Raw genomic sequence first — 16,772 nt, 5'->3', positions numbered from 1 at the left:
ATTGGAGAGGGTGTAGGTTGGGCAAAGGGACAACCTCCCCCCGCTCCCATTGCAGAATTTCATGCACTGGTCCTCTAGTGTTATTTATAAGTAGTTATACATTTGTATGTGAGAGAATCTCAACCAACTTAAAGGCTCTATCCAAATGTCTCCAGCTGCCTGGGAGAGAATGTGAAACTCCAGTCCTCCAGTTATTGCATTTGCTGCATCAAAATATGTCTGAAATGGAAGATTGATGGACTGGGTCAGTCCCCTTCCTCCATCCCTCCACACATGTTCACATGTAAATTGATAGTATGTCAAACATCTCACGTAAATGGATAGGCTTAGCATCTTCACTCTGAGCAAATTTCTAATAAAATATGAAGATGGGAACAGGTCTTGAAAACTAAGTGTGGAAATAAAACTTTAAAGCAATAGTCAGGATTTCTACTCTCTTCTTTATCTTTAACACCATTTCCTTATTCCTGCACCATTTCTCCGATAGGACTGGTAAAATGGCATCCCAGGTAAAGTTTTAGAGAATTTAGGATATTTATGTTTTATTCACAGCCCTTCCACCATTCAAGAAAGTCAATTCTCTAAATAATTAAGTTAAGGCAATGCATCGCATTTTTTCTAACTGATAGAATCTGATACTTAATGAGGAATAAAAGATCTAAAGTATTTTGGGAAAATGCTTCATAAGCTATGAAAAACAAATTGTCAGTCAGAAGGGCTCGGCTTTTAAAGGTTTGTTTCCTCCCCTACACAAGCATAATATAGCCCTGTATAAGAAAATGCTGCCAAATACCAGTATAGGACTTCAGTTGAAAACCCCTTCAGGTGATGAAAAAGGTAGCCATCCACCTGGGGAAACGGAGCACTTAGGAAATGGGTTCCTTTCGTTAAAGAGATCCTTGTCTTAGTGAGCCTTGTCATAGTCCTGGGAATGGTGAAGGCTGACAGACAACTTGATGGAGGCAATTATCCCTCTGAACCGCCCTGGAGGTGACTGCTCAGCCTCGCTGCCCTGGAGGGCAAACACGTTTCTTTCAGAGTTGAGACCAGTGCAGAAGTGAGTCCTGAGGCTGGAGATGAATGCAGGCTGTCAGCATGGTATACATGCGAGAGCTCTTTCTACTCCTCTGTTTTCAGCAGATTTCCTTTGACCTCAATATCAATTTATCTTGGCTGAAGGCATGTGAGTCAATGGGAGAGAAACTGCTCACCTTGATGTTCAAGTGAGCTTTTCTTTATCTCATTTTATTTGCTGATTGTTTTTTTTTGAAAATTTTCTTGATATATATTTGACAAAAATTGAATGTATTTTATTGATATATATTTGACAAAAAATTGAATGGGCATACATTGTGCAATCAAACTAATTAATATACCCATCACCTTGTATAGTAACCTATATATATGTTTGTGGGGGGTGAGGACACTTGAGATCTATTTTCTTACCAAATTTCAAGTATACAATGCATTATTGTTAGCTATAGACACCACTGAAACTCGAAAATTGAACTAGAAGGGTAGTGTTCCCCTGGGCAGGATGGCTTCCCAGGTTCTTGTGTTGGTGGGTTCAAAGAGTGAAGAAAGAAAAGGTGGAAATTTATTAGGAAACAAGCACAGACTCCCACATGGGGAGAGGGAGAGAGTCCCACTAAGTCCCTTTTTTCTATGGTTTATAAAGGCTGCTGTTCTTTGTATCTTGATATCGCCTCTGATTTGTCACTGTAGCAGCTTCAGAGCTCAAACCTCACGTGAGGTTCCCTCTTCTTTTCCCGTATTGTTTTCGATTCCCTTTGGCCTATCTCTTCCCTTTCTAATGAGGGGCTCCCTTCCCTTTCTTCTGTAAATGCATACCTTCTGCAGCTCTCAGCTCCCTTGTTCTGGGGAAATAGACCTTCTGAAATCTCCCCTAATCTGTGACTGTATACCTTCTGCAGTTATCAGCTTTGCAGCCCTGTGGTTTTCCTATGGACCCCTTAATTCCTAAAATGTCCTAAACCTGCCTATTTTACCCCTAAAAACTCCTTTCACCAGGCTGTACATTAAGTCTCTAGAAATTACTCATTTAATAACAAAGTTTGTACCCTTTATCTCCTCTTCCCACCACCCCTTCCTCAGGCTCTGGTAACCACCATTTGATTCTATTGCTATGAGTTTAACCTTTTTTTGGTTTTTTGTTTTTAAGATTCTACCTGTATATTAGACCATGCAATATTATTTGGCTTTTTGTGTTAGGCTTATTTCACTTAGCATAACATCCTATAGGTTCATCTGTCTTTTTGCAAATCACAGAATTTCCTCTTTTTAAAGGTTGAATAACATTCCATTGTATATGTGTATACCACGTTTCCATTATCTACTCATCTGTTGCAGACACATATCTTGGATGCTAACTGCCTGTCATGTTCCAAAAACATGCATTTACTCAGTTACTTACTTGTTTATTTACTTGTTCATTGATCAAACATTTATTGAGCACCTACCATGTATGAGGAATTGTACTGAGGGTAGGGGTCAAGATGACTGTAAAAATAAATAATATTGCCTTGACTGGGCAGCTTAGTTAGTTGGAATATCATCTCATACACCAAAAGGTTGTGGGTTTGATTCCTAGTCAGGGCACTTATCTAGGTTGTGGGTTCAATCCTCATTCAGGGCACATATGGGAAGCAACTGACCCATGTTTCTTTCTCACATCAATGTCTCTCCCTCTCCCTCTCCTTCTCTCTCTCTCTCTCTCTCTCTCTCTCTCTCTCTCTCTCTCAAATCACTAAACATATCCATGGGAGAAGATTAAAAAAAAAAGAAGAAGAGTTCTGCCTGGCCCGTGTGGCTTAGTGGCCTGGAAATCCAGATTTTTTCATATAAAACATCCTAAAATTTAAATGTTGACACCTTATTTTTAAAAAATACTGAATGAGTTGAACAATAATCATCAAATTTCTGAATTCAGCCCATAGGCCCCACTCTGAACCAGGAGGTTGCCAGTTAGTTTGATTCAGGGCACATGCCTGAATTTTGGGCTTGATCCCCAGTAGGGGATGTGCAAGAGGCAGCCAATCAATGTTTTTCTCTCCCTTACAATTTGAAGTCAATAAAAATATATATTTAAAAAACGAGTGATACCATCTAGTATCAAAGATAAAGGTGTAAACACGTTTTCACAAGATATGATAAGAGGGAAAAAAACAGAGCAGTAGTGATTAGCTATGGAATTAGAAGTGGATAGACTGGAATTTCTGTTGGAGTGTGAGTGGGGCAGGAAAACTGTGGGTGTCTCAGATTATACTCCTACTCCGGAAATTTCACCTCCACAGGAGACAGCCGTTGCTTCCACCGCTCCTCATGCCACTCCTTTCTCATACAGAATCCCATTGAGCCACCATTGCTAACAGGATCATGCCACATCCCAGGGGTGCTGGAGCACAAAGAAGGCCGAGGGACATTGAATTAAGAGGGTATACAAATTGTTTCCCTGGCCAGTGTGGCTGAATTGGTTGAGCATCATCCCATACACTGAAAGATCACAGGTTCAATTTTCAGTCAGGCACATGCCCAGGGTGTGGGTTTGGTCCTTCTGATTGATGTTTCTCTCTCAAGTAATGTTTCTCTTCTCTTTCTCCAAAATCAATTTTTTTTTTTTAAAAGAGGAGGCACAAATTAGTATGAACACAAAGGGATCCTGGAGGACTTCATTGAGAAGGTGGCATTTTTGCTGCATTTTGAAGGATAAGAAATTTGTCAGTACAATGAAGGATATTCTGGGCAAACGATGCAATTTACAAAGGCATAGAAACAGGAAAGTGGAATTTGTTCTATTTAGGAAGCATCAAAGATTTGTGTAACTAACTGCAGCATAGTTGTGTGTGTGTATCTCTCTGTGTGTGTAAATGGCTGGACATGGTAGATACTATAGTTTGGCTCCATCTTTCCACGCTGTTTTTTTTAGAGAACAAGCATCCATTGTCTCCACAATATCTTCTCCATAGTCAAATTCAAATTTAGGAATAGCCTGAATTAGAATTATATACTGTATCTCTAGCTTCTATCTTGTTCCTCTCCGTTCTTTTTAGACTAGGGGTGTTGAACTCAATCAGAGAAGGGGCCAAAATCTAAAATCCAGCCTAAATCGTGGGCCGAATGGTTTACTGAACAGTCATAAACTGACAATGTCATAAACTGACAGCGGAGTGCAGTGATGACAGTGTGGTGCGGGCCACATTGCAAGGCCTGGCGGGCTGGATTTGGCCCGCGGGCCTTGTGTTTGACACATGTGTTTTAGACAGTTGCGTTTACAGGTTTGATATGAACCAGTGGCTGAAAAATATTCCCTCTGTCAACTGGTTTATCTTGTTACTGACATGAATAATCAAATTCAATTGGGTTAAACAAGCTGGAACACTGTCAAAGCCATTAGCAACATTAGAGCCTCCAGCCATACAGAACTCTTTTTGTAGATCTTAGAGTTTTCCTCATGAAAAGAAAAAGCTCAAACTAAAGGAAAAAAATGTGTTTCATTTACAGGCTCAGTCCTCTGCGGTCTTCTCATCAGCTCTTTGGTTTGATTTTTTCCCTATCATTTTTCCTGAATGTTAGGAGCAAAGATAACTTCTTGATAGTCTCAAATGTACAGTTTTTTTTTTTTTTTTGGGGTGGGGGTAGGATTAAGAACCTGGAAATATCAAAGTTTGCATATTGTCCAGATTTTCAAAAGGAAAAAATAAAGCGGGGTTGTAATAAAAACCAAAGCAGAGAAAACTGATACCCTTTCTGCCTTTTGAGAGACCCTTTTACCCATTTCCTGAGCCACTGTTGTATTTTCCCAATCTCACCAGTCATCTCATAAATTCAGGTGCCTGCCAGTTCCCTGTAGATACATAGGTACAGAGTTGACTGCTATAATAGACAAGACAACAGACTCACAGGACTGCCAGAAATAGAAATCATTGATAGACCTACATAAAAACTTAAATGAACTGCAAATGGGTCCGTATTAAAGAATCCCAGTTCCACTTTCATCTGATCATTTTCCTTTAAAGAATGCTAGAGGCCTGGTGCATGACATTTGTGCACTGGGGGAAGGGAGTCCCTCAGCCCAGCCTGTGCCCTCTTGCAGTCCAGGACCCCTTGGGGGATGTCCGACTGCTGGCTTAGGCCTGCGTGGGCTGGCAGTTGGACATCCCCTGAGGGGTCCTTAGTGCTGCTGCGGAGGTGGGAGAGGCTCCCGCCACCACTGCTGTGCTCACCAACTGTGAGCCTGGCTTCTGGCTGCCTGGCGCTCCCCCTGTGGGAGCTCACTGACCCCTAGGGGGCAGCTCCTGCATTGAGCATCTGCCCCCTGATGGTCAGTGTGCATCATAGGGACTGGTCATTCTACCATTCGGTTGGTTTGCATATTGGGGTTTTGTTATAAAGGGTACCATTGCAGGCAAAAGTGATACCTGATGTCTTCTATTTAATAACTTAATTAAAATGTCAAGAGAATAGAGATTATCTATGCCAGCCTGATGCATTTTTGGGTAACATACAGTCCCTGCAGCAATGATCGATCAAGCCAGATGTACAAGATGAAACGGAAACCCACACCATTCTCCCTTCTCTTTTGGACCTAATCATCTCAGTCATGTGATGATCCTGGGTCGAAGTAAATGAAATGAAAGCAGAAAGAAAAAAGAAAAAAAAAAAGGAGGGAGTTTTAATGCCTCCTATAGCTTCCTTTTCACAAAGTGCTAACGGGCAATATTATACCTAACAGTTTTGCAGGCACCCTGGATCCCTAGTGCTTTGAACAGATTTTATCTCTTCTGAAGTTTAGGCAGGAGGAGATGAGCTCCAGTTTTCACCGAATCCTCTTGTATTAGAGATTTAGTTAAGTCCTTCAAGCTTAATCTCAGCCTTTGTTTAGAAAATAGATGGTTGATTTCCAATGGCAAGCTCCAAGAGTTCAGTATGCAAGGAGCACTACCAAGTTTCCTTAAATGCTCCTCATGTATTGCTTGTGACACAATTAATCGAAGGGCAGGGAAAATAGATCGCTGGTAGTCCTCCTTCTCCCAAGCTCTGTATTGGGAGCAGACCCAGACAGGAAGCAGACCTGTGATGAGTGCTCTATTTATCTTCTGAGCACCAGAACTTCAGCTGCAATGGCCAGTTGGGATTCCCCTGACCCGCTGTCCCATCTTCAATACCTGGAGAGGTCTTTTGTCCCTAGACTTTGTGGAAAAAGTAAAATATTAGTTGAAATCAATGAAGCTACACTTGGGAATAGAAACTATATAGAGTTTATAGTACATTCACTTCAGCATAATTATTCATTACAAATAATTATTTACATTATTTATATATATAAAAACCTAAACGACCATTACAACCGAATGTCCAGATGACCAGAGCGACTGGTCAACCAATAGCTATGACAAGCATTGACCACAAGGGGGGCAGATGCTCAACGCAGGAGCTGATCCCTGGTGGTCAATGTGCTTCCACAGGCAACCTCCCATGGCCAGCCAGTGGCATCAGTGGCCAGTGGCCTTTCCTTACATGCCTGGCCCATCACCTCCTCTCCCAACCCCCCACTGGGATCTTAGGCCTTGGGCTGTGATGGGGAGCCGGGGGTGGGTGGCAGCAGACGTGGCCCCTTTCCCAGGGGTGCTGAGGGCTGGCTTTCTCCTTGGGACCAGCAACCAAACTCCCACACCCCATCCCTTTCCAGGGCCGGCAGGCCCCAATGGCCTAGCCCTGATTGGCCCTGATCGCCAGCCAGGCCTACGAACCCCATCTGTGCACAAATTTGTGCACCCAGCCTCTAGTAATATATATTTATTTATTATAAGTGAAATTTGTAGGTTTCTGCCAAAATTTCAAATCCCTTCTTTCCAAGAATAAGCCAGTGTGTGTTGGCTTACTGTCTCTGGTTTGGCTTCATTTGGATTTCTTTCCCTTTGTTAGCTAGGTCCCGTTTATTCTCATCTCTATGATTTTTTTTTTTTAATCCTCACCCAAGAATATTTTTCCATTGATTTTCAGAGTGTGGAAGAGAGAGGGCAAGACAGAGAGAAATATTGACGTGAGAGAAACACATCGATTGGTTGCCTCCTGCACATGTTCTGACCAGGGTCTGGGCTGGGGAGAAAGCCTGCAACTGAGATTCGTGCCCTTGATGGGAATCAAACCTGGGACCCTTTGGTGAGCAGGCTGATGCTCTATCCACTGAGCAAAACCAGTTAGGGCTCATCTCTATGATCTTTGCTGACCTTACTGAGATGGTCATTTCTTTGTATGTCAGTGTTTATTAGTAATACCAAAATATTTTTGGTCATTGAATTATTTCATTGTTGGTCTTTATCAAGTGTACTATTAGAAGGTGACACCCCCCACACTGCTGGCCTCTGGGTAACCCTCTGGGGGCAACTTGTCTTTCCATTTGCCTGGACCTCTGCTTCCTGCCACTCATGGGCACTGTCTGATTGCTCGCTCTCAGGCAGCCTGCTCTTTCCACGCACCTCTTAAGAGAGTGAGACTGAAGGGAATTGTTAACTTGTGCTTCCCTTGGAAAAAACGTTCAGACTGGCCGAGACTGGTTTGGCTCAGTGGATAGAGCGTTGGCCTGCGTACTGAAAGGTCCCACGGTCAAGGGCATGTACCGTGGTTGCGGGCACATCCCCAGTAGGAGATGTACAAGAGGCAGCTTATCGATGTTTCTCTCTCATTGATGTTTCTAGCTCTCTATCCCTTTCCCTTTCTCTCTGTAAAAGAAGTCAATAAAATATATTAAAAAAAAAAAAAAAAGAATGTTCAGACTGAGTTGAAATGTTCAGACTGGACCCTCCATTTGGTGGAAAGATGAATGTGATGCCATTTCCTATGTAAACATGACTGAATTTGCTCCCTGGCTGCTCTTGGATTCAGGGGTATTAATCTTTCAAAAGCATTCTCAGCGTTATATGTGACATTCCACAGAGATGTGAATCGTTTTAAGGAATATCCTGAAATATTTCCCAAATGCTCTTAAAAGATAAAAAAGCACTCACTAGACATCTTCTGAAACGTTAGGAAGAAATGGGTCACAAAATCAAACAAATTTCAGTAATCAATCAGCAATCAAGCATTTGTCAAACACCTACGTCATACCTCTGTTGGTTTGTCTCTATTTTATTAGCAATGATCGATTACGTTCAAAGCATATTATTTGGCCTGCTTGGTATGTTATTTGTTATAGACGGCAACTTTCATGTAATTATAAAACACATTTTAAAAATGCCAGACGTGTAGATTCTGTCGAATAAATATAACATAATAGAGAAAGCACTGTCAACATTGGTAGCATAGCACGCAATCTGAAGGTGAATTATGTGTACGTGTGTGAATGTATGCACATTGACTGACATCGTTTTCTGTTTCCTCAGCTTGACTAAACTTGACACAGGCTTCTTCCTGATTCCAGCCCTGAACTCCCTTCTCTTCGAGCATTTGTAGAAGAAAACTTGTCATTATGATTTATTTCCTTGCCTCTTTGTAAATCTTTGAAAAAGCCTTTTGCCAGTTGTACACCCAGAACTGTCGTCTCAACGGCCCGAGAGATAACACTTTGAAACGTAATCATCAAGGAAGCCTAGGCCCCTGTCTGCTGGTCTCTGAGCTAGGGTGGGAGGCCAGGGGCAATAAATAGCACAGATAGCCCGACCACAGGGAAGGACACGGTGTTCTGTTCTGTTCACGCAACCCTTAGTATTTCCTGGAATGTTCCTGTAGCTGACACACACTTGCACTTTGCAGATGTGCCTGCAAGAGAGACCTGCTGTCTGACTGTGAGCAATCCCGCCAGCTGACGGCCTCTGGGTATTCCTTCTCAGTCCATCTCAGCTTTCACACGGATGGACAGGGGACGGTGTGCCTCCCCTGGAGTGCTCTGGAAATGACTCAGCCAGTGTGGGAGCTGTCCCCTGCTTCTCAGAGCTGCTCTGACCAATGATGGGTTCAAGCAGGGCAGGCACAAGGTGCCACCAACCTCAGGATGACACTGATGAGGGAATCCTGACCTGGAGCTCTCCTAGGGCCTGGCAGAGGCCTTGCTGGGCTGTGACAAGTCTGAAAGCTGTCCCTGCCCAAGCCTGCCTCCTTTCTGTCCATGTCATTCCCAGGGAGCCTTCACATTCCTCACTGCAGCTCAGGGTCAGCTTCCCAGGGACGCCAGCCCCAACACTTCCCCCAAACAAACACACATATCAGTAATTTTCAACTGCTGAGCAGCAAGAATTTTTAAAACATGCAATAACTGACTATTTAGCCGGGGGCATTGACCTCTTTTCCCCTTGTCAAAAAAAAAAAAAAAAAAAAAAAAAAAAAAAAAAAATGACAATAGCCAACATAATAGTAGTCTGGTGTGAGTGCATCAAAAGTACATCTATTTTTTTGTCAGATCTGCAAAAAGTATATCTTTTGATGTGCTGCAGAATTTTAGTAATTAGTTTATGTGCGCCACGAGATAAAAAAAGTTGAAAAACTTTATATATATATATATATATATATATATATATATATATATATATATAGTATTAAAACTATAAAGACTAAACATTAAACATGCTGCCGGCAAGTGGAAATTCCTCATGAAATTTCTAATATAAATGAAGAGACAGTCATTAGATGATTTTTGTGGCAGGACGGCAAGAAGCTTGGAAAATCCCTGGGTGAGTGAAATGGGGAAACAGAGACAAGAAAACAAAACAGGGCCAAACAGTTTGGGCAGCTTGTGAATCAGAAACCTTATCTTCCTCAACCAAGGACACTTGCGAACAAATGTTTGATACCCTCCTCCCCTGACCAGAGAATACCTAGCTTACATCACCCTGGCCTGGGAAATAGAGAACAAAGACCCAGTTAATGCCACTTGTGCCGGCCAAACCCAAAGTTGGGGAACAAATAACAATAATCCCACTAAAGCCTGGCAGAGCAAAGATAAAAGTGAAACAAACTAAAGAATAACCCAAAACTCCCCTTGTACTCTCATTGTGATGCATCCGCATATTAAAAATGCCCTGGAAGGCTCATGAATATTCTACTGAAACCCTCCCCTCAGACTCTCACCTGCAGAAAAAATAAGGATAAGAAGCCCTCAGGACAATGATTCCATTCAGCTCGTTCTGGAGCACATCCTTAGCAGGCATGAACTTTGTATTTTTAAGGTTTCCCACAAAACTTGCAGTCAGGCCTTGGTTGGCTTGGCTCAATAAATAGAGCACCAGCCCTCGGACTGAAGGATCCCAGGTTCGATTCCAGCCAAGGGCACATGCCTGGGTTGCAGGCTCGATCCCCAGTAGGGGGCATGCAGGAGCCAGCCAATCAATGGTTCTCTCTCATCATTGATGTTTTTATCTCTCCCTCTCCCTTCTTCTCTGTAATCAATAAAATATACTTAAACAAACAAACACACAAAAAACTTGCAGTCAGGGGAGCAGTAGGCATCGGTGTCTCAACCTGGGCTTACCCCCTGATCCTGCCTCCAAGGCCCCCTTTTTTCTCTGACTTCCCAGTGAGCTAACCGCAGCCCCGCCCAGACCCCTTCTTTCCTATAACATTTCTAGAGGCCAAAGCAGAACACCACTTAGTCTCTCTTCTGATGTTTCTTCTGCCCTAATTGCTTCCTTTGTTTCACTGTCCCAGGCATGAATTGACATACTCTCAAACCCATCTGGACTCTTGCTGTGAAATCTTTCCTACATGAAGTCAAGAACCGACACACCACGGGCCGGCCTGAGGCAGACCTGCTGGTCCCTGTCTGGTAACCATTTTCCCAATATGAAAGGACCAACCACAGGCTCTCATTAGATATCAGGATTCAAATTTCTTTACCCTAACAATCAATTTTGGAAGGTTTAGAAAATATGACTACTGAGAACTAAAGTATGACTTACATAATACTAATATTAACAAGAGTTGTCTTTGTTGAGTACCTACTATGTGCCAGATCTTATCACTTTATATACATACACTTTCTTTTGTGTTTTCTCAGTATGTCTTTTTTTTTTTTAACCAATTTTACTAAGATGTACTTTTCTTATTTAATCTTCACAGTAGTCTATGTTATCGCTTTGTTTATAGATGAGGAAGCCAAGGTTTAAAACTAAATAAGTTGCCAAAGATCCCAGAGGCAGGCCTCAGATCCAGGTTAGAACAGAGGGACACTCCAGTCCTTCCCCACCACTCTACAGTCGTGGATCCCACATGCCAAGGCCATACAGGTGCCAGAATGATTACTTCACATGGACTATTGTTTTTAATCCTCACAACAGCCCCTGAAGACAGGTACAGTTGTTATCTACATTTTACAGATAAAGTGATTGAGGCCAAGTGAGTTTGTGTGATTCAGAAAGAATAAACCCCATAGATAGAAGAGTTGAGATTTAGACCAAGGCAATCAGATTTCAGAGCTTAGCACAGCTGTGAGCTGTGATGCTTGCATGAGGGTGACCTGTGCTAATCCCACTTCCACAGACCCACAGAAAGAGAATTGTCAGTTATATCCACGTTCAAGTCATCCCAGGAAGTGGAAGGACTATCCGGTGGCAGCTTTGCTGAAGGGCGTACTGTGCTTAAACTTTCGTCTCTCCTTCGTGTTGACATAGCAGGATCCTATCAATCAACGTTATTTGCCTATTAAACCTGTCTTCTGCTTTTATAGAAATTGAAGTTGAATGTGTGGTAAGCCCCAGAAAGTTGTGCGCACTTTGATGTGCTTAGAGACCTTCCAGGTGTTCAGATGAGAAGTGACAGACTGGTCTTAACTCTGCCCTGAAATGTTTCACCGGAGCAGTTTCTGAGTCTGAGCCTTTCCTGTTTGAGGTGTGACAGAGAAAAGCGTAGACGGAATGTCTGCCTACATGTCATTCCTTCAAACCCCGCTGTCATGTCCCTGGGCCATTTTTCAAGCTGTTACCTCCAACTAGAATTCTCTTCACTATCTACCCAGGTCCTTTTATCTTTAGATCTGCTCAAACCTCACTTTCTTCATGAAAAGTCCCCAACCCTCTCCCTCCACACAACCACCAACCATATTCTTTGAGAGAATAACTGACTTCTGTGCTTTCACTTTATTATACCTTTATTCTAGCATCTTCCAATATGTATATGGGATATGCACATTCTACAGTGTATGATATTGCACATGCCTGTACACATCCTAGATGGTTAGTTTTTTTTTTTTTTTTTTTAAGGCAAGGACCACTTATTTTAATTATTCTTTAACTTGCTGTGCCTGGCATAGTGTTTGGCACAACTGAATGGTCAGGTTGTTAGATTGATATTTAAGAATCTAAGAATAGCCAAAACCGTCTTGGCTCAGTGGATAGAGTGTCGGACTGCGGACTGAAAGGTCCCAGGTTTGATTCCCATCAAGGGCATGTACCTTGGTTGCGGGCACATCCCCAGTAGGGGGTGTGCAAGAGGCAACTGATCTATGATTCTCTCTCATCGATGTTTCTAACTCTCTATCCCTCTCTCTTCCTCTCTGTAAAAAAAATGAATAAAATACATTAAAAAAAGAATCTAAGAATATTTAAAGGCTTAGACAGTTATTATTTCATCAGATTCTGTAGGACGGAAACTTCCAGTAGATGTGTCAGAACATTCACCGATCCGCAGACTCGTTAATAACCTTGTCTGAGACAGTGGGAAGCCAGGGGCCATGTTTACCTCATTTCACAATGGTACCTCTGGCAGGTAGCATGAGGTCTGCTTATCACATAGCTGCTGAACCAACATTGTCAGACCATTATTCTTACAAGCCTGCCATCGAGACACAATGTACACTCCTACCTGCATATTATCAGCATGAAAAAGCTCTTATTTCAAAAATTGGATTCCCATGCCACAAAAGGGGAAGCCACCCTTTGTTAAAAGAGAGACTTGGTGACCTGCTCCATCAGTGTACTCATAAATTTCTTCTCTCAGGCGCCATGCGGTATAATTTAGCAACCACCCAGATTCCTGTGACTCCCCCCCCCCCCGCCCCAGTTTATTGGCTCCTGTTACAGCTAATGGTAAAATAGGCTCTGATAAATCATGTCTTTATGTGGACATAGACATGTATATTAGCCCATGAGCTAATGCGCCAGGTGTACCGCACGCAGCCAGCTCAAACGCCTCTCCTTTTCTGGCAGAGCTTCAGCCTCGGCACTCCAGTCTCATATGGTTTGGCCAGCCCTCCCACACCTGAGAGACCTCTAATGCTTCTGAGCACACATACAGTCCTTCCTCCCCACACCCACCCGCTCACCCACCTGTGTGCCTTTCCCCAGCTCCATAATGGACCTCACGCTTCGTTTACAGTGACACTTTCATTCTTCCCTGAGGGTCCTGTATAGTCTTTGGTAAACTCAACGCCCCTAGACGGTGACTCACCCCGTGATGGATTGTTTAAAGTCAGATCGACGGCAGGGCCTGAGAGAAAATGAGAAAGGTGGGGAAATTTGTCAGAAATCAGATCAAGGAAATAGTGAGGAGTTTTGTCACTATGTTCACTTAGAACAGGTTTAGCACCAACAAAACACAAGGTTTCCCCTTTTATAAAATTTCTTTATAAAGAACTCTTCTTTATGAATGCTTATAGTTGCATTATTCATAATAGCCCAAGGGAATAAATGACCCAAATGCCATCAACAAACTAATGTATAAATAAAATATAGTATTCCATATAATAAAAGCCTAATATGCAAATTGTTCGACTGTGAGTTTGACTGCTCGCTATGATGTGTGCTGACCACCAGGGGGCAGCGCAGGACCTTGTGGGCGCCAGCGACGCGGCCCTGGCAGCAGACAGCAGTGGAGGCGCTGCCGGATTAAACCAGAGGAATTTATTTTCTCACAATTCTGAAGTCTAAAACATTGAGATCAAGGTGTTGGTAGAGTTAGTTTTTCTGAAGCTTGTGAGGGAAGGATCTGTTCTAAACCTCACCCTTTGACTTGTAGATAACTATCTTCTTACTCTGTTTTCACATGTTCTTGTCTCTGTACTTGTCTGTGTCCACATTTTCTCTTTTTATAAGGACACCCTTCATATTAGATTAGGGCCCCCTGTAATGACCTCATTTAAGTTTAATTACTTCATAAAACCCTGTCTCTAAATAGGATCATATTCTGGATCATAGGTTAGAAGGTTAGGACTTCAACATATATTATGTATTTTGAGGGGACAAAAATTCAGCCTGTAACATACGGTACGTGATTTATATCTCAATAAAAGTGTTTAAAAAAAGTGTTTCCACTTAGACATTGAGCCTGATTCTTGGATGGTGTTGACTCAGGTATGAGGAAGTTAAATAAGAAACACACCTGTTTTCCACAGAGCAGTCTTTTGCTGCTTCTGTGATGGGCCCAGGCTCACTCTATCCTAAGTCCATATGTGCAAGAATGCAGTAGGGATAAACCAAGGTTCATAAAATAGGATCCATAATTTGAACCTAATAACTGACATGTTTTATTTAGCCTGGAGAGTGTTTTCACAACATTCTAATTTGAATCTTTGAATGCAAGGCATCCGGGCATACTGTAGTTTGTTACAGTCCTCACCATCCCCTAGTGCAGTGGTCGGCAAACTCATTAGTCAACAGAGCGGCAAACCGTGAGCCGCAGTTTGCCTACCGCTGCCCTAGTGTGTTACACATGGCATGCTGCACTTCATTGTTCACTGCTTCAACACTTGAGCTTGAGACATTAGGAACAAATACACTGACATGCCACAACATCTCTTGGAACATCGAATACAGCATTGTTATAAAAAAAAAAAATTAGCTGTTTCATGATTTACTGATTAAAAGACCCCCTGCAAGATGATACCTCCTTGTTGTTTTAATTTGCATCTCTGATGATTAGTGACTTTGAGCATATTTTTATATCTCTCTGGGATATTTGTATGTCCCCTTTGGAGAAGGGTCTATTTAGGCCCTTTGCCTCATTTTTTCATTGGATTGTTTATCTTCCTTTTGTTAAGTTGTATGGGTTCTTTATATATTTTGGGACTTAACCCCTTATCAGATTGTATCATTGGCAATCATGTTCTCCCGTACAGTAGGATCCTTTTTCTTTTTTGTTGATGGTTTCTTTTGCTGTCATCAACAAATTAGCAAACTACAAATGCTTGTGAGGATGTGGAGAAAAGAAAACCCTAGTACATTGCTGGTGGGAATGCAGACTGGTACAGCCACCGTCGAAGACAGTGTGTCATTTCCTCAAAAAATTAAAATAGACCTGCCATTCGACCCAGTGACCCCACTTTTAGGAATATATCCTAAGAATCCTGGAACACTCATTAGAAACAATATATACACCCCTATGTTCATAGCAGTGCTACTATAAACTTACAATAGCTAAGATCTGGGAACAGCCTAAGTAAGTGCCCATCAGTAGAGAAGTAGATAAAGCTGTGGTACATTCACACAATGAAATACTCTGCTGTAAAAAAGAAGGATCTCTTACCCTTTGAGACAGCATGGAGGGACCTGGACAGAATTATGCTAAGCGAAATAAGCCAGCCAGAGAAAGACAAGTATTACATGCTCTCACTTATATATGGAATCTAATGAACAAAATAAATTGATGAAAATAAAATAGATCCAGAGACATGGATGCTCAGAACAGACTGATGAATCTCAGAGGGAAGGAGTGGGGGTGGGAGGAGATTAACCAAAGAACTTACATGCATATACACACAACCCATGGACACAGACGATAATGCAGTGAAGGCTTGGGGGGAGGGGTCCAAGTGGGGTGAAGGGAGTCAATGTGGGGGGGGGGGCGGGGAAAGAAGGGACATCTATAAAACTTTCCACAATAAAGATAAATTAAGAAAATGGAAGTTTCCGTGTAGAGGGACACTTATATGAGAATTTGGATTTAAACTTATTGTATAAACCCATGGTTGGCAAGCTGCCACTCGTGAGCCACATGCGGTTCTTTGGCCCCTTGAGTGTGGCTCTTCACAAAATACCATGGTCTGGGTGAGTCTATTTTGAAGAAGTGGCGTTAGAAGAAGTTTAAGTTTAAAAATTTTTGCTCTCAAAAGAAATTTCAATCCTTATACTGTTGATATTTGGCTCTGTTGACTAATGAGTTTGCTGATCACTGGTATAGGCTATGTTTTGCTTAACTGTGTACAGCAGTTATAAATATAGGCAAGAGCTAAATCTATAATGAGTTCTATATTCAAAGGAGGACTGGGTATGAGGAGATTTTAGATATAAGCAAATAATTTTTATTTAAAATTTAAATCAAATAAGAATAAATTAAAATAAGAAATATATATTTGAGACATTTTCCTCCTTAGTTTAATAAGTAATATGTGGGCAATTAGTCTAGAACTCTGATCTGGTATAGTCACCTATATTTGGATATACCACAGGTTCTATTGTTTTCCTTCTGTACTTTTATATTATGAATGCTCATGTATCAGGGTTAGCTTGCTCCAGTATTTCCCCCTCCAGGCACTTTGGGAGATGGCACTGAGAGAGTTTACTTTTCATTCCCTCCCATCACAAGTTCATTTGTAGTCACATTGGTGAGAGGACCAACAAAGTGCACTTTACCCTTCTTATAGGACATTATTGATCGCAGATGAAAAGCACACTCCCGACAGGAAGCATTTAGCTGTACAGCATATTCCAAAGGATTGTTTTAAAACCTGGCCTCCTGATCATGTCTTTATTTCAGAGGAAGTACTCGGGACAGTCTGGATAATGACTTACAATATGTTCTCCACCCTGAGCAGAACAGACCTTTCCTCT

This window comes from Pipistrellus hanaki (assembly GCF_964339955.1).
Source record: "Pipistrellus hanaki genome assembly, chromosome: 11".
NCBI classification, from domain to species: Eukaryota; Metazoa; Chordata; class Mammalia; order Chiroptera; family Vespertilionidae; genus Pipistrellus; species Pipistrellus hanaki.
This window is presented reverse-complemented; position numbering follows the sequence as displayed.